Here is an 18,876-nt window from a genome sequence, read left to right as displayed (position 1 = left end):
CACGTTCAGGACATGAAAGATTAAATATCCTACCCTTAGGAAGCTTGGCACCAGGCACCAAATCGATGGCGCAATCGTAATCTCTATGAGGGGGCAACACCTCGGAGGCCTCCTTAGAAAACACATCAGCGAAAGTCCTGAACAAACTCAGGAAGCGTGTTTACCTCCTCCCGGGGAGAAATAGAGTTAACCAAAAGACATGACATCAGGCATTCACTACCCCATTTGGTGAGATCCCCAGTATTCCAATCAAACGTGGGATTATGCAGCTGCAACCAGGGAAGACCTAATACCAGATCGGACGATAATCCCTGCATCACCAGTACAGAGCACTGCTCCAAATGCATGGAGCCAACAAGGAGTTCAAAAACAGGAGTATGCTGAGTAAAATAACCATTAGCAAGAGGAGTGGAGTCGATACCCACTACCGGGATAGGATAAGGCAAATCAATAAAAGGCATTTTTAGAGACATAGCAAATTCCACAGACATGATAATAGCAGATGAGCCAGAATCCACGAAGGCACTGCCAGTGGCAGACCGGCCAGCAAACGAGACCTGAAAGGGAAGCAAAATTTTATTGCGTTTCATATTAACGGGAAATACCTGTGCGCCCAAGTGACCTCCCCGATGATCACTTAGGCGCGGAAGTTTTCCGGCTGTTTATTCTTGCGCCTGGGACAGGTGTTCAGTAGATGCTTGTCGTCCCCACAATAGAAGCAGAGACCATTCTTCCTGCGAAACTGTCTACGTTGTCGAGGGAACATTGAGGCCCCGAGTTGCATAGGTACCTCCGAGTCCTCCATGGAAGAGCGAGGAGACGGGACCTCGGGGGGAATCGCAGGGAAGTCAGAGGGGAACACATTGAAACGTTCAAGCTGATGTTTACTGAGACGTCGGTCAAGTCGTACTGCTAGGGCCATAACCTGGTCTAGGGAGTCAGAAGAGGGGTAGCTAACCAGCAGATCCTTCAGGGCGTCAGATAATCCTAACCTAAACTGGCACCTTAGGGCCGGGTCGTTCCACCGAGAAGCTACGCACCACTTTCTAAAATCAGAACAGTATTCCTCAACAGGTCTCCTACCCTGACGTAAGGTCACCAGCTGACTCTCGGCTAAGGCAGTCCTGTCAGTCTCGTCGTAAATGAGTCAGAGGGCAGAGAAAAAACGATCAACGGAGGAAAGTTCAGGGGCGTCAGGAGCCAAGGAGAAGGCCCACTCTTGGGGCCCTTCCTGGAGTCGGGATATAATGATACCCACCCGCTGGTTCTCGGAACCTGAGGAGTGAGGTTTTAGGCGGAAATAAAGTCTGCAACTCTCCCGGAAGGAGAGAAAAGTCTTACGGTCCCCTGAGAACCGGTCAGGTAACTTGAGGTCGGGTTCTAGAGGTGAGGTGAGGGGTACTACTAAGGCAGCGTCAGCCTGGTTGACCCTCTGAGCCAGGGCCTGGACCTGTAGGGAGAGGCCCTGCATCTGCTGGGTCAGGGTCTCAAGGGGGTCCATGATAGCGTCAGAGTAGGAGAAATAGTAGACTAAGTATGGGCTTGTTATTATGTAATGGCAGGAAGGAGGTGAAGGGAACAAGTGAGCCCTAATCTACCCACCGCCCTGTCCCTGCCTACTTGCAACGACCCGCCCGAGGTGACGGGGTACAACTTGGCGGCGGTCCCTACGCTGTCTAAGTGCAAGGGGGTACAAACAGGGAACACGCAAGGGAAGGGGCAGTAGGCCACGGAACGCCACGAGGAAACGGAGCGGTGAATGAGCCAGTCAGGATCAGGATGTAGTGGAGTATACAAACGCAGAGCACGGAGCAGGAAGCAAGCCAGGGGCAAAGCGAAGCAGGATAAGCGGAACTGAAGCAAGGCAGAAGCACGGCAGAAGCAGGCTGGAGCAAGGCAGCAGTGGGGCCAGGAATCCAAGAAGAATAACAAGCACTGAGGAAGAGAACACGGCAGGTATAAATGAACAGGGGGCGGAGCTAACTCCGACTGACCAGGCCGCGATAGGCTCTCCCACTCCTGAGCCTGCCACCCTGGTTGGTGGGAGCCGGTGTCAATCTAAGAGGTCTGGCCTCAGGTGTCGACTGATTAATCTCGGGAGTATACACAGACGTAGTACCTGGCAGATCCTTTACACTCTGTCAGGAAGGTCAAAAGCGGCCAAAGAGGGAAGGGGTTAAGGAAGAATTATGTCAGAAAGTCGATAATCGTAGGTATCAGTACTTCCGATTTAGTTTGCAGTAATATACAATTCACTCCTGTATTTCACTGAAGTCACGTTGGAGTATTCTATGTTGTTTGGTAAGAGTGTTGTTGTCAGATTGCTTTAAGAAAAGAATGATGTCAGAAAGCTGAAATACATAGACTATGATGTATAGAGCTACGAGCAATGAAACTCCATAGTCCTTTGTCTGGTTTAGGTCCAAGTGGATTGAAGAAGTCGGCCATTGCAGAGTTTCAGGAGACTGGCTGTCATCAAATACTGTAGAATCTAATGCTATTATTCTTGACCTCTTGTAGGGGAGCAAAGAACAGTACCTGTTGCAGCTGTTTTATGTGAGGTGGGCTTACATGAAGCAACCTCCTTCTTCTCACCTGGGGGTCTTATGTGCGGTATATTATCCTCAGACCCACTTATCTTTTCCTCCAGGTCAAGGAATTTTCCGTCTAACAGAGGATCAAGTTACAACTGCTCGCAGGTCTCCAGTAATAATTGGTTTCTCTCACGGGTGATGAGTCGGTCTAAATAATATGTGCAGATTTCTTCACATAGGAAGAATCGGTCCAGGTATCTCTTCTTTCACACCTCACGGCAGTAAGGATGGTCAGCAGCAGTACCTTGAAGAGACTTCTCCAAAGCACTGTAAATAAACCAGAATGTAAAACTAATTGATCATTATAAAGTTTCACAGATTAACGGAATAATTCTCTTCAGTACATTTATGTTGAGCCTCCTGCACCTGAGTCTTAACTCTCTCAGGCTGGGTTTACACTGTGCGTTTTTGCCATTAATTTTTTTTGTTTTGGTAGATAAACTAACGTGGAAGTTCATCAAACCAAACAAAAAAAGAATGCTAAAAACGCAACAAAAACACACATTGTAAACCAAGCCTAAAACTTCTTCTGAAGCCTTATCACATATTGGACAAGGGTGTCATGTGACAAATATAGTTCTGAGTCTGTAAGTGTTATGGGCAACCTGGGTAATTTTCGAACAAAATTTCATAAGGAGTTAGTACATGGTCGGTGGGGGTCCCAGTAGTGGGGCCCTTAGCGAGCATATATTTATCACCTATCCAGTGGATAGGTGATAAATGTTCTTAGTGGGAAAACCCTTTAGCTTAAAGGAACAGTGTCATCACAAATAATTTTTTTATATGTTAAAGATGTTAGTGCTTTAATAAAAACGTTTATTTTCATTTGTGTGTTTGTGTTTTACTGTTTCTTATTTTTACACTTTTTCTTCCCTATGGGGGCTGCCATTTTTTGTTCCATTTCTGTGTGTGTCGATTAACGACACACACAGACATGGAATACGGCAGCCACAGTCCCATAGGGACTGCGAACGGCTCCCGTCCCATTGACTGCCGTGTACGGCGTCTGTGTGGGAACTGCGCATGCGCCGCTCCCACACAGTCCTATTCGAAATTGGCGCCGTCCGGCGCCATTTTCCTGTGGACCGGAAGTCGCGGCCGGACAGTAATATTACTACTTCCGGTCGCGGCTTCCGGACTTGTGCACATGGAACAGCGGCAGCAAAGGGAGCGGACGGGCCGGAGGGAGCCGCGGCGGCAGGAGCAGGTAAGAGATTTCAATGTATGTTAGTGTTTGTGTGTGTTTACTACTGTATGTAAACCTACTACACTGTGGGTTACCTCAAAAAATGGCGACACACAGTGTAGGAGGTTAAACCTTTCAAACCCCTCGTTTATCCCGGCACTAGCCAGGATAAAGGAGGGGGGATGCTGAGAGCTCACTAGAGCGAGGGCTTTTAACCCAATGTTGCAATGCTGCAATTTTGGGAACAGCTCCATCTAGTGACCAAAAATGGGTAGTATTATAAATTAGAAATAATTTATAATATTACATGGACTCGTGCAAAAAAATAAAAAAAATTTGAACAATGTTTAATCACCCACACACTAAATGTTTAATTTTTAAAAAAAAAACATGTTTTTCTGGCAACACATTCCCTTTAAAGGGGTTTTCCAGTCCTAAGAAATTGTAGGAATTTCTTGACATAAATTTCTTGGTTTTGTATAACGGTCATTTAAGCACGACCATCTTTCGGAAAGCAACAGCGGTGAATTCTTTATTGCACGCATCATCGTTTTATACTCCTCATATTGTGCGTTCCATCCCGACAGGCCAATTCTTGAGGGCTAAATGAGTGATTTAATTCTCATCGGAATTTTAAAGAACAGACCTCAAATCTGAAACAGAGATTAAGACAACGTGGCTACAGAAATATAGATGCTGAAAAAGGATACCAAAGAGCAAGGAGTACTAATCGGGACATTCTGTTGAGACAAAAGGTACGTAGATCAAAGGAAATCTGGTCAGATTTGTAACCAACTCTAACACACAATGGCAGAATGATCCCGATCTTAGGGGTGTTCTTCCACACCGACCATTGATGGTGGCTAAAAGAAGCAGAACACTAAAGGACATGTTAGTAAGAAGCCATTATGTACCTCCCTGTGTGTCATCGGGCCCTAAGTGGGGCTCATTCCCATGTGGCCACTGCTCTATCTGTAGCATGATTGTTAGGACAGACACATTTTGTGATTCATCAGGATGTGATGAACACAAAATTGTGCACGTCATTAATTGCAGTACCACGGGGGTCATATATCGCGCCACATGCACTTGTGGTTTGATATACGTGGGTATGACCACACGAGATCTGAGGGTACGCACACAGGAACATGCCAAGGATATGAGGGCAGCAGTGAAATTGGACCCTCAGAAACTCATCATATTTAAACCAATACCTAAGCACTTTAGGGAGAAACACAAGGGCAGATGTCAGGATTTAAAAGTTCCTGAAATTGATAAACTTTCTTTGGGCTCCCGAGGAGGGAATCTAGCCAAACGTCATGAGCAAATTGAATGTCGTTGGATCATAAAGTTACGCACCCAAGCTCCTTTGGGCCTGAATGAGAAGGTATCATTTGTGCCTTTCTTATAGTATGGCTTTGCACAGGTTGTGAACAATATTGCCAGTGATATCCCCCTTTGCAGTATTTTGGGGATTCTTCGATTTTTATATTAAATGTTAGGGCTTCTACTCTTCTACTGGGGATTGTTGTTTGGTTTGGTTTGATGGGTTGTATATTTTGATTTTATTCTTCATCTTTTGTGAGTAACTGTATACTCCTTTTCTGGGTATAACGCCCGTTCATCGGCTGATTGTAACGTTTATGCAGCCGAAAATATTACCGTTGTTGGCAGCACATCTCCCTGTTCATTTTTTTTTTTTTACATAGACCAAAAGAATATTAAAAATAAAAACATTTTCGCTCAAAAGCAGTGGATTTTTTTTTTTAACATATCTGGAATCGCGACACCTGTAAAAATCCAAACTGTTACAATATAAAATGAAAGCCCCAAAATCGCTGTGTTTTTTAGTCACCTCGTATCCCACAAAAGAATTTAATAAAAAGTGGTCAAAAAGTCTTATGTACCCCAAAATGGTACAAATTAAAACGACCTGCAGAAAATAAGCCCTCATATAGACGGAAAAATGAAAAAGTTATGTCTCAGAATATGGCAACACAAAACAAATGTTATTTTTAATAATGAATTTTCTCCTTGTAAGGGCTTGTCCACATGTAACGAAAATGGCTGCGTATTTTCCATTCGGAGTTGCGAACGGATAATATGCAGCGGAATACAGTAGCAGCAAAGTGGGTGTGAATGAGCGAATGTTATCCACACGCTGCATAAAATGTCAGTCCTGAAATTCACCTGCTGTATGTAAATTCCTGCTGCGGAAAGTGGACTGAATTCCTGCGTTTTTCAGAGGAAATGTCACCATCTCACAGACTTGGAAAAAAAACGCAGGAAAATCCGGAATATTTTCTACAGTAAAAAAATGCAGGAAATGTTTTTCCGTAGCAGATTGTCTGCTAGTCCAAGCGGAAATTCCTGCAGCAATTCCGTTACATGTGGACAAGCCCTTAGAGTAGTAAACCATAAAAAAAACATATAAATTTGGTATTGCCGTAATCGTACTGACCCGCAGAATAAAGTTAACTAGTCATTTTTACAAACGGTGAATTCCATAAAAGTGAAACCAAGAAAACAAAGCTATCGCTGCTATGTTATATCTTCACTTTCCACATCGAACCCCCCCCCCCCCCCCCGCACAGAGAATTTAAAAAAAAATGGCTTTTGGAAGGTGGGGAGGAAAAAATTTGAATAAAAATAATGTCGGCGATGGGAAGGGGTTAATAATGTGCTTTGGGTTTGTGTCTGACTAAACACATAGACGTCATTCTTGCCTACTCTCCAGGGTTGTCCAGTAGTCTACAAGAAATCTCCCGGCAGAGAAGGAGGTCTCCTGAAAGTCTCCTGACGGCTGAGAACAGGGGCTCTTGCTGCATATTTATTTCTATGGCCGCATGGTAGCTGTGTAAACATGTATCATTGAGCTCCTGCTTGTGGCTGCACGCAGGGAAGCACTCTACTGGCACTGTTTATGGGGCACTCTACTGGCACTGTTTATGGGGCACTCTACTGGCACTGTTTATGGGGCACTCTACTGGCACTGTTTATGGGGCACTCTACTGGCACTGTTTATGGGGAAGAGTTCCATTTACACCTCTTACAGCAAGTACTAAAGCGTCTAACATGTAATGTATATCTGACAAGTTACAATTCTGTATTTCACCCTCTGTCGCCGTGCGGTGCTTTAATGAGACACCATATCCTCCCTATGGCGTGTGGTGGAGCATGACACATTTTCTTTTCTTCTTACGGAATGTGTAAAATTAGAGGAACAGTGTAGGCCCATAATGCAATACAGATCCGTGTGTGTCTGTTTGTGTGTGTGTCTGTGCGTGCATGTGTGTATGTGAGTGTGTGTGTGTGTAAGTGTATGTATGTGCGTGTGTGTGTATGTGTCTGTGTGTGTGTGTGTGTGTGTGTGTGTGTGTGTATGTGTTGCGTGCGTGTGTGTATGTGTGTGTGTGTATGTACGTACGTACGTACGTACGTACGTACGTACGTGTGTGTGTGTGTGTATGTGTATGTATGTGCGTGTGTGTGTGTGTGTATGTATGTGCGTGTGTCTGTGTGTCTGTGTGTGTGTGTGTGTGTGTCTGTGTGTTGCCCGATTTGGAAGTTTATGACAAAAAAAGCCACAACACCTAGACATGAGAACCCAGGTGTAATGGGATATGGGAATAACAACATTCACAAGTCTTGTACATCTTTCCGCTGTGGTAATTCTTGCCTCGGGGGAACCTCCTACTCTTACTGGAATCATTAAAGCAGAGGCCGGCGGTTATGTGAGGTGGACGTGTACAATATAAGGCACCGCTGTCACAATCATTATCCTGTGTCACCCTAGAAGGACATTATTTCACTTTATATATTCAGATTTCATTGTCGTATTTCAGTCTTGATTTTCTCCAAGCCTTGATGTGATTTTTCTCCTTGCCAGGACTAAGGCCCTGTTCACACGGCAGAATTTTCACGCGGAAAAAAGTGCACCATTGTCTATAAAGAGAAACCACCCGTTTATACAGGACAGAATATTAAGCGGGTGAAATTGTACACCGCCTCGCTGAAAAAAAGTGACATGTCACGCGTTTTCCGTCGCATGTTCCACATCAGGTAATCGCAGGCAGATTAGCCCCATTAAATGGTTCTAATCTGTGTCCAGAAACGCCTCCGTTTTTACTACAAAACAACGACCGAAATCTGAGGGTCGGCCGTGGTTTTCTACCGCGGTTTCTCGACCAATTCCACGTCGGATTTTTCCACAAGAAAAATCTGTCATATGAACACAGTCTAATGGCATGCGCAATATTTCCCCCCACCCAGAGGGATCCGGCTACAAGGAAGGCAGAATCGGCTTGTAAGAAAGTAGAATGTCATCGTCACATTTGCATCTTTAGTGTAAATATTGTAATGTCCGTCATCTGCTAAGCATGTCTATACATTACATATAAATACTTCTTTCTGTTACCTGTCTTGTGTACAGATTATACATCACGCTGCATGGATGGCGGACAGACTGTCAAACACATCAACTGTCCTTGTTGCCCATAGCAACCAATCACAGTGCAGCTTTTTTTCAGAGCAGTTTTGAAATGAAAGCTGAGCTCCGATTGGTTGTGCCAGTTTTTCCTGTTGGACCTTTTTAACCCTTTCACTACCAGGGTTTTTTAGGCATTTTGCCTCTTACTTTTGTCATGTACAAATAAAACCTATATTACTAAGTACAAAAAAATCATACTAAACCCCCCATACTTATATATTTTCTGAAAGTAGATTCCTGGTACATTGTCCATTTGCATAAAATTGCATGACGGTCCTTGTGTGTAAAAAGTGTCATTTTTCATTAAAAAATATGCATACAAATTTATACTTTATGTCAACAGTGTAACCTAAAGCAGAAAATGTTATGCTCCAGGCATCCTAAAAAAAAAAAAGTTCAATATGTGCAGCATTCATACATACATACATACATACATATATCATACATGCATACATACATACATATATCATATATACACACATATATATATATCATACATACATATATATATCATGCATACATACATACATACAGTATATATATCATAAATACATACACACACACACACACACATTCATACATACATACACACATATATATATATATATATATATATATATATATATATATATACAGGGTGGGCCATTTATATGGATACACCTAAATAAAATGGGATGTATGTATGATATATATATCTGTGTATGTATGATATATATGTGTGTATGTATGTATGAATGTATGTACGTATTTATTTATTATATATAATATTTCTTCTGCGGTGTTGCTATCAGTGTGTGAAGATTGGGAGAAGAGGGTTGCATTGACAATCCAACACAATGGGCAGCACTTTGAACACATTTTATAAGTGGTCAGAAACTTGTAAATAACTCATGAAAGAATAAAGTAACGTTAAAATCAAGCACACCATTGTTTTTCTTGTGAAATTCTCGATAAGTTTGATGTGTCACATGACCCTCTTCCCATTGAAAAACTAAAATTGGATACAAAATGGCCGACTTCAAAATGGCCGCCATGGTCAACACCCAGCTTGAAAAGTTTCCTCCCTCCCATATACTAATGTGCCACAAGCAGGAAGTTAATATCACCAACCATTCCCATTTTATTTAGGTGTATCCATATAAATGGCCCACCCTGTACATACATACATACATATATATCATACATACATATATATCATACATACACACATACATACATACATACATACATACATACACACATATATATGTATATATATCATACATACATACATACAGTATATATATCATAAATACATACACACACACACACACACACACACACACACACATTCATACATACATACACACATATATATCATACACAGATATATATATATCATACATAGATACATACATACATACATACATACATACATACAGGGGCGTAACTAGGAAAAACTGGGCCCCATAGCAAACTTTTGACTGTGGCCCCCCCTCCCCTGGGTGTCACACAACCCCCCCTTGTAGATAGTGCCTTTTTTACAGCCCCCTCTGTAGATAACGCCATACAGCCCCCCTGTAGATAATGCCATACAGCCCCCCTGTAGATAACGCCATACAACACCCCTGTAGGTAGCGCCATAGAGCCCCCTTTGTAGATATCTACAGAGGGGGCTGTATGGCGTTATCTACAGAGGGGGCTGTATGGCGTTATCTACAGGGGGGACTGTATGGCGTTATCTACAGGGGGGACTGTATGGCGTTATCTACAGGGGGGACTGTATGGCGTTATCTACAGGGGGGACTGTATGGCGTTATCTACAGAGGGGGCTGTATGGCGCGAACGCAATACAGCCCCCACTGTAGATAACACCATACAGCCCCCACTGTAGATAACGACATACAGCCCCCCCTTGTAGGGAACTCCATACAGCCCCCCCTGTAGGGAACGCCATACAGCCCCCCCTGTAGGGAACGCCATACAGCCCCCCCTGTAGGGAACGCCATACAGCCCCCCCGTAGGGAACGCCATAAGCCCCCCCTGTAGGGAACGCCATACAGCCCCCCCTGCAGGGGCCGCCATACAGTCCCCCCCCTGCAGGGGACGCTATACAGTCCCCCCCCTGCAGGGGACGCCATACAGTCCCCCCCTGTAGGGAACGCCATATGACAAATAACATGCAGGGGATACATGTGTGATCGCTGGCAGCGATAAGGAGAACGGGGGACCGAAAGTCCCCCGAAGTTCTCCATGACTAACCTCTGACTTCCGGCGTCTGCGCAGCAGCTCAATAAAAATGAAAGGAGCTCTGGTCACGGATGCGCACAAGCGCGACCGGCGCTCCATTCATTTCTACGGAGCTGCCGACATAGAACCCGGAAGTCCGACATAGACCCCGGAAGTTTGTGATGGAGAACTTCAGGGGACTTCCAGTCCCCCGTTCTCCCTATCAATGCCAGCGATCACACATGTATCCCCTGTCCTGTGGATAGGGGATACATGTCTTTTGTGTAACGGCAGAGCGGGGAGATACCTCCCTGCTCTGCCGTAGTCTTCAGTGGGGTCCCGCTGTAGCAGCCATAGCGGCTGCTAGCGGAGCCTCCGGCCGTGGTGGGGGCCCGTGCCGGCGGGCGACACGGGCCCCCTCATGCCCCTCATACATATATATCATACATACATACATATACATATATATATATATCATACGTACGTACGTACATACCACTTGTGCCTGTGTCTACATGTACATATATTATCTCCATAAAATTACAAATTGAAAATACCAAAAATGTGGTTTTAAGCAGGAAATGTACAAAAAAAAAGTAACAATCTATAAAATGCAGGGATTACACACCTAGAAAAATGAGGCGTCCACAAAGCTCCTATTTTCCTGGGAGCAGACAACCTGACGATTGCAGTTGTCTTGACGTGGTCCTGGCGGCCGTGCTCACCTTCACTATAAACACCTTAGATATAGGATAGAGGAATTTATTTTTAAAAACAAATGCATTAAAATTCACATTTGTGCCTAAAACTCACATACAATAAGCGATTTAGAGAAAATATCATTTACAATGAATGGATCAAGGTGATAAAAGCTTTTATATATATATATATATATATATATATATATATATATATATATATATATATATATACCACATACATCTACAGCCATAAAAGTGTGCGCTCTCAAAACACTGAAACAGAAGCCCTACAATATTTGGCCATCATACACAGATGTATTTGAAAAAAAAAATACTGCACACAACAAGCAACTTCTACTGTATGCAACCAAAATCGCACATAGCACATAGCATACGTGTATAAAAATACAACTTAGGCCTTATTCACACCAGCGTATTCCACATCCGTGTTAGGCCTTATTCACACGAACGTGTGCATCTTGCAGTTCTGTGTGTCATCAGTGAATGGTGCGTGGCTGCGTGATTTTCACGCATATGCCATCCTTATGACACGCGGTTTTGATGTTTAGAAAAAGAAATGAAGGACGTGCTTTTATTTTTTCCTTCACTTATTTATCTACTGTTGCGCGAGTCACGCGCGACACACGGAAGTGCTTCCATGTGCTGCGCGTGATTTTCACGCACCCACTGACTTCAATGGGTGCGTGATGCGCGAAAAACGGCCAAGCATAGGACATGTCGTGAGTTTTACGCAGCGGACACACGCTGCGTGAAAATCACGGACTGTCTGAACGGCCCCATTGACTAACACAGGTCTGTGCGACGTATCATGGACGTTAAACGCGTTCGTGTGAATAAGGCCTTATGTGTGTTAAAACAACGGACATCACACGGACCTATGCAATTCAATGGGGCCATTCAGAATCAATACTAGGAGTAAGAAAGACAAAGTATTAGGACAAATCCCAATCCATGGAAACATTTTCATGTAGAACAGAGGCCAGTCCCCAACAGTGTATTTTATAGCTTTAGGTGTATTATATATTATCTCATTTTTTCTGCAATGTGTCTCTTATCAGTGAGTTATTATAATGAGCTTTATTCTTATTATATCACAATAGTAACTATTATGGGGTTTCTGAGGGGGTTCATACAATTATTCACACAGAGACACTTTATTAGGAGTCCTGCCACCCCTCCCCCTACAATGCTGCAGATAAACATTGCGGACGTCAGCGTGACAGGCGGCATGGATAGGTCCGCTCCCGGCCGCCCGCTTTTATTACTTGTAGTAATGATAACAGTAAGGTAAGCAGTGTCTCCCCTGACTGCTAGCAAAGTTTGGGGTACATGTCTGGGATACATGGCACAAGTGCCCAGCGCTGAGACACCAAGTAGTAGAGATGACTCCTGAACCCTGTACCTTTCCTTCACCACGACATTACAATATACAATATTATATAGTACAAGTCCTCAGCAGTTACATGACATGGAATCAGTGGCTATTACAAGATGTTTGCCCATTTGGCCTAGGTATTTAACCGATCAGGGGGCTTCTCCCATATGACTTTCTAACATAAATCAGGGGCGGACGTACTATATGTGAGAACTGTGCAGTTACATTGGGGCCCAGCAGGTCAGGGGGCCCTCTGCCACCCCGAAAGTAACTAGTAGCGTCCTACTGTCTATTAGATTGCATGTAAGGGTTTGGGCTACTGAATTTCTTGTAGGCAATAATGTGTGGCAACTGCTCTTGGCAGGGTGACCGTGCCTTATATCCCCCAACACTGCTCCACCCCTAATCCCCAATTAACTTTACTGTACCCCTAGTCCCCTCAACCAATTACCTTAAATCTATCTTCAGGCCAAAACCGTTCCCTATTGTTCCCTTACGTGTCCCCCCTAGACTACATGGCACCGCCAGTCATATGGCCATCTTCATACTATACAAAGAAACCCATTACCTACACGATCCCCATCCCTATATATAGTAACTAAAGATGGATATACCTCATATAGATGAAATATTACTTCAGAGAGTCCCCCTGGCAGTAGGCAGCCGATCCCAAGGTTTTCTGGAATGAAAAGTTAAAATTATGATGTGAGCTTAGTATGGGTCATCATATCAACAAATATATGTTCAGCCAAATGACAACATTGGGGAATTTGTTCCCGCAGCCTCTCATGTGTCTCTATAGGAACATTCTGGATGACATCACATTATAGAATTTCTATAGGTTGTTATTTTCTATAATACTTACATATATACGGTGGATCTTCTAGCATGTCGGCTGTCACTGGTGCCACATATTCACATGTTTTATATGTCTGTAATATACATAATGGGTTTACTGCATATACATACAATAACCCCATATCTATAATGTATAATAATATATTTACTGTCACACATGTCATTATCTATCACAGGGCGAGTCAGACATTGAACACATTTTGTAATGTAACGTAGACCCAGGGAACATAACTATAGGGGTGAAGAGGTTGTACAGGCCCTGGTGTCCATGACTGGCATAAGGGGGTCACAATCTGAACAAATCCCCAATGCCGCCATCACCTGGAGGAATCCTGATTTTACTTGTCACCCCCTTGACTGCCCTAGACCACCATACAATGAAAAAACAATTCCCCTTTACTGCCTTAGGCCTCATGCACACTTCCGTTTTTTTCTTCAGGGTGCTATCCGTTTTTGTCACTGATAGCACCCTGAACCCATTCATTTCAATGGCCCCATGCACACTTCAGTTTTTTTGACGGTCCGTTGCTCCTTTCCGTTCCAAAGTAGAGCATGTCCTACTTTGGTCCGGGATTCCATGACTGTGAGGCCCATGCCAGTCAATGGGGCCGTCAAAAAAACTGAAGGCACACGGAAGGCATCCGTGTGCCGTCCGTGTGTGACGGAGCCGTTGCCTAGCAACCGCTGGGCGGGCAGAAAACCGCTGGGCGGGCATTTCATACGTACCCGGTCGTTGTCTTGGTGACGAGTCCCTCTTCTTCCTGCAGTCCGACCTTCTTTTGTGACGCGGCAGCCTGTGATTGGCTGCCGAGGCCGCGGCAGCCTGTGATTGGCTGCCGAGGGCGCGGCAGCCTGTGATTGGCTGCCGAGGTGACATGGATTGAACGTCATCACTGGAGGCCGGACAGGAGGAATGTAAGTATGAATTTATTTATTTTTATTACATTATTTCCGCGCGCCGAGCATGGTACTGTCACCCTGGACAGTACCATGCTCGGCGCACGGAAACGGAAACACGGAGTGCACACGGGAGTGCACACTGAAACCACACGGCCGCTAAAACGGGTTCACGGACCCGTCAAAAGCGGCCGTGAAAAAGGTGTCGGAAGTGTGCATGAGGCCTTAAACCACCAGTGAATTTACACTGAACCCTTTCACAGCCCTAGACCACCAGATAAATAAAAAAACCTGTATAGAAACATGACCCTGTGGGATGGGGTGGGTGGGTGAGCCTACTTTACCTGTTGCCCAGGACCACATCTTACATAAAGCCTATTGTGTCTGTGGGAGTGCAGATTATATATGGTATATGATAGTTGGCAGGACCTGGTATAGATTTGGCACCAAGGCCCCGGAGCTTATAGTCATGTCTCTATATAAACCAGAACTTAAGGGAAACTATAGAGAACTGTGGAGTTTCTGATTCTTCTCTCTTTTGTGGTGTCTCTGGACACATATAATGTGGGTACATGTAATGAATATTCTGGGCATGCACCGGGTTACCTGACAACATATAAGTTTGGATGGCAGCTTAGTCTGGATGCCATAGTTGACCACACCGGGTTTCCAGGCTCTTGGTCTCTTTTCCTAATATATTACAGGTTTGTAGCTTGTCAGTAATAAGCGGTCACTACATTTTGTGTAGGACATTTTTTTCTATTCTTCCATCTACCACCCCCAGCATTGAAGCGAGGAATATTAGGAAGAGCAACCTTGTTTGAGAAAACTGAAATTGGGCTCTTGGAGAAAATATCCATTATTGCCATAAACCATCCAGCCAGTAAATATGTGATATAACGTGTGTAGAGATAAAGAAATATTCGGCACTTACCTTGGACTCTCCTACTTTATATGCTGGGCATTAGTTGGGCGCTCTCCTTATTTTTGGAGCAGCCCCTCCTACACCTGGACCTGAGGCCATCACAGAGCTCTTCATTGGGCTGTTACTTTTTTATTACTCCTGGAAATGTAAGAAGAAATTGACAACTGGGTGACGTTATTCTCTTTTCTCAATGGCCATGGTCTGATACAATACAATGAGTGCTGACAGTTTCATAATGTTTAGGGACATGTCCTATAGACAAGAGATATTGTATCCCCCATATTCAAACATTCCCAGGCGGAATTATAGAGGAATATAAAAACTCAGAGTGCTAAGAGGAGATGCTCCAGCATTATAATTTTATGGGAAATACAATTATTTACTCGTCATAAGAGCAGACAAGTCCAGAACATATGACCAGTATTATATACATAGAAGAGATAATCCATCATCCCTGGGATTGGAGGTTAATTGTAATAAAATATTAGAATATAAGATTACACTTCATGGAAAATACAATTTGACAGTTATAGATTTAGACAGCAGTGGATTTGGTATCACTATATAGCAGGTAATGGAGTTGGTCCTCTCTTCTTTGCGGCTGGGTGGTGACAACCTGTGCAGGACTCCGCTCTCCAGAGGAACTACATTGGCAGCAAGCAAAGCGGTGGAGAATTGTCCCAAAGGTCATGGGAAGGGAATGGAGAGGTAAACAAACATCACGCCCAGCTCTCCTCAGTAGCTACATTGGGCCCCATAATGGAGGGCCCAGTTTGATCTTTGCTATGAGGACCCCAGTCTTCTATGTCCGGCTCTATATCCAGGAGTAAGATTATGTGACTGTTTGGTGAACTTCTTGGTGTCAGTAGAATTAGGGTATGTGCACACGACGAGAGGCTTTTACGGCTGAAATGACAGACTGTTTTCAGGAGAAAACAGCTGCCTCGTTTCAGCCGTAAAAGCTCCTCCTCGTATTATGCGAGGCGTCTGTGACGCTCGTAAATCTTGAGCTGTGCTTCATTAAGTTCAATGAAGAACGGCTCAAATTACGTTGCAAAGAAGTGTCCTGCATATAATGTATATAAGTGTCCTGCACTTCTTTGCCGAGGCAGTCAATTTACGCGTCGTCGTTTGACAGCTGTCAAACGACGACGCGTAAATTACAGGTCGTCTGCACAGTACGTCGGCAAACCCATTCAAATGAATGGGCAGATGTTTGCCGACGTATTGTAGCCCTATTTTCAGGCGTATATCGAGGCATAATACGCCTCGTTTACGCCTGAAAATAGGTCGTGTGAACCCAGCCTAAGGGTGTTCATGATAACTATGACTGCCGCCAAGTGTCAGGGATCTATCTGCCTATGTGACATGGAGGAATGGCTTCAGTCATACACAAAGGTGCCGTCTGTTTTCTGACCAGATAATTTGGGACGTGTGTGAGTAATATGCAGGAAAGGTAAATTACAGGAAAGAGAGATCAATACCTGAGCGCTGTATTCAGGACACTGTCCCGGCAGCAGCAGTTCTGGGACTAATCAAGGGATCTGTTCAGACAAGATCTAAGAAAAAGATACAAAACCTCTGATCACAGGGTAGATACAAGAATAGTTGTCATGTTACCAGAGGTTACACTTATACATTACACGTATACACTATTTAACATTGATGTCTATAGGTGACAGATGACCAACATATGACATATATCAGAGGTGTCCGTCACCGCCATCCTGTAAGAAATGTGTACAGTATGTTAGAGTTTTCCCATGAGCGACATATTTGACGTAACCACAGGATATGTAATAAACGTCAGATAAATGCGGGTCCCACCTGTACACCAATCTCTAGAATGGGGCCCCCTAAACCCTGTTCTAGCATTTTGTGCTCACACTGACTCCCGGCCACTTACAGATTACATGGTCGGGAGTTACGGAAACAGCGTAGCTCGCTGAACTACGCTGTTTCTCTAACTCCCATAGTAGTGAATGGCAGCTACGGAAGCAGCATAGCATGCGAGCTACGCTGTTTGGGTAACTACTATTCAGTTCTATGGGGCTTTCCCCCTTCATAGTAGGAAATCAGCCGGAACACAAAAAGGTAGAACAGGGTTTAGGGGGCGCCGTTCCAGAGTTGGTTCTCTCTGAGCTGAAATACCGAGCACAGCCACTACCAAATGCATGGAGCTTTCCTGGTAAACAATGAAGATGACATGTGGCTGACCAGGGTGGTGCGGCCCCTTTACTCAGCTGATCATAGGGGTAGTAGGAGTCAGATCTCCACCGATCTGATATTTACTATTAATAATAAAGTTATGGAAAATCCCTTTAAAAGGTAAATAAGACATTTTATACAAAGGACAAAACATACATATAAAATTATAGAGGATCTGACGTCTCTCCTGGCATGTCTGTTCTAGAAAATACTTGAGAATTCACATTTCCATTCACACATTACTGACTGCTGTAATTTTCAGGAAATAATAAATTGTAACTTTAATGGGGAAACAAACAATTCCAAATTGTAATATGTCATATATTGATATCTGCCACATCAGCTATAGCGTTCTGATGGAAAACATGTAACATCCCGACCATCACAGACATCATTAAAAAAGTCAATACAAACTATCAATATGAATATATTTATGCCCGTAGTATACAGAGACATGACCGGTTCTGTAAAGATTGGATGTGCTGGAATAATTCTGTATATGCCGTACCTCTCCCTTTCTAGGGGGCGCTCATACGTTGTCTGTTGTATACATATTATTTTTTCTTTATGATGACCTGTATACGTTCTTCACAACATTTATTTTATTTACCTTTTATTACCCATATTATTTTGAATCCCATTTTCTCAAAATGTTAAAACTTATAGGAATTAACGATTTAATTATTATTTGAGACTATTTACGTCTACCTGCGAGTAGAACTGTTATACACATATATTTTCTGATGTCTCAACTGTTTAATAAAGACATATTGAAACAGAAATCTGAATGTAAAATCCACATGTTCAGTTTTACTTTTGTTCATAGAAACATTTTACTGGAACTTGAAAAAAAACAAAAAACAACCCCGTCAATCACAGGAAAAAAAAATCCTTCTACAATCATATAGTTGTGGTGAGATGCTGGTTATAAATTACTGCAGTAATGTCCAGTGTGAATCTGGTCTTATATCAGAATTCTAGAGCGTAGATATTTCATGTATCCAGTAACATGTATAATTAATAACACTGATATTATAGCTGATAAATAATAAAATGCTGCCTCTTACCTGTCAATCACACAGTCAATCACAGTCCTGGTCAAAATGTTATTCCAAAAATTGGAGAAAAAGGGCAAAAATCCTGATCTGTAGGAAACACACTGATCAAATATCAAGTGCAAAGTGAGTGGAATCCAGCTGCACATAGAACTTAGCGACTAGTACTGTCTATGACATCATCAGTGACATCATAAGTGGCTGCAGTATCGGTTACATCATCGGTTATCTCCTCCTGCCTGGATAGACTGTCTGTGTATACACTGGATATAGGTGTTACATGGGACTGCTGTTTTATAAACATGGAAGATACATGCCCACTTGGTCAAAAGCTAAAAAAAAATGCCCAGTTGGGCATT

The 18,876-nt window shown here is 43.4% G+C and overlaps 1 long non-coding RNA gene across 1 annotated transcript; it reads right to left on the bottom strand.

Annotated features, from left to right (window-relative positions):
• Positions 1–13,221: 13,221 nt before the first annotated feature.
• Positions 13,222–18,611, bottom strand: LOC142731607 (uncharacterized). Its single transcript, XR_012879043.1, has 5 exons — positions 18,530–18,611; positions 16,739–16,813; positions 15,264–15,392; positions 13,440–13,506; positions 13,222–13,253 (listed from the first exon to the last, which is right to left on the bottom strand). It is a non-coding gene; the product is annotated as an uncharacterized LOC142731607 (long non-coding RNA).
• Between the last annotated feature and the right edge of the window lie 265 nt (positions 18,612–18,876).

Source organism: Rhinoderma darwinii, unplaced genomic scaffold, assembly GCF_050947455.1.
Source record: "Rhinoderma darwinii isolate aRhiDar2 unplaced genomic scaffold, aRhiDar2.hap1 Scaffold_84, whole genome shotgun sequence".
Lineage (NCBI taxonomy): Eukaryota > Metazoa > Chordata > Amphibia > Anura > Rhinodermatidae > Rhinoderma > Rhinoderma darwinii.
The sequence above is the reverse complement of the archived record's forward strand: the minus strand, read 5'-3'. Positions and strand labels throughout refer to the sequence as shown.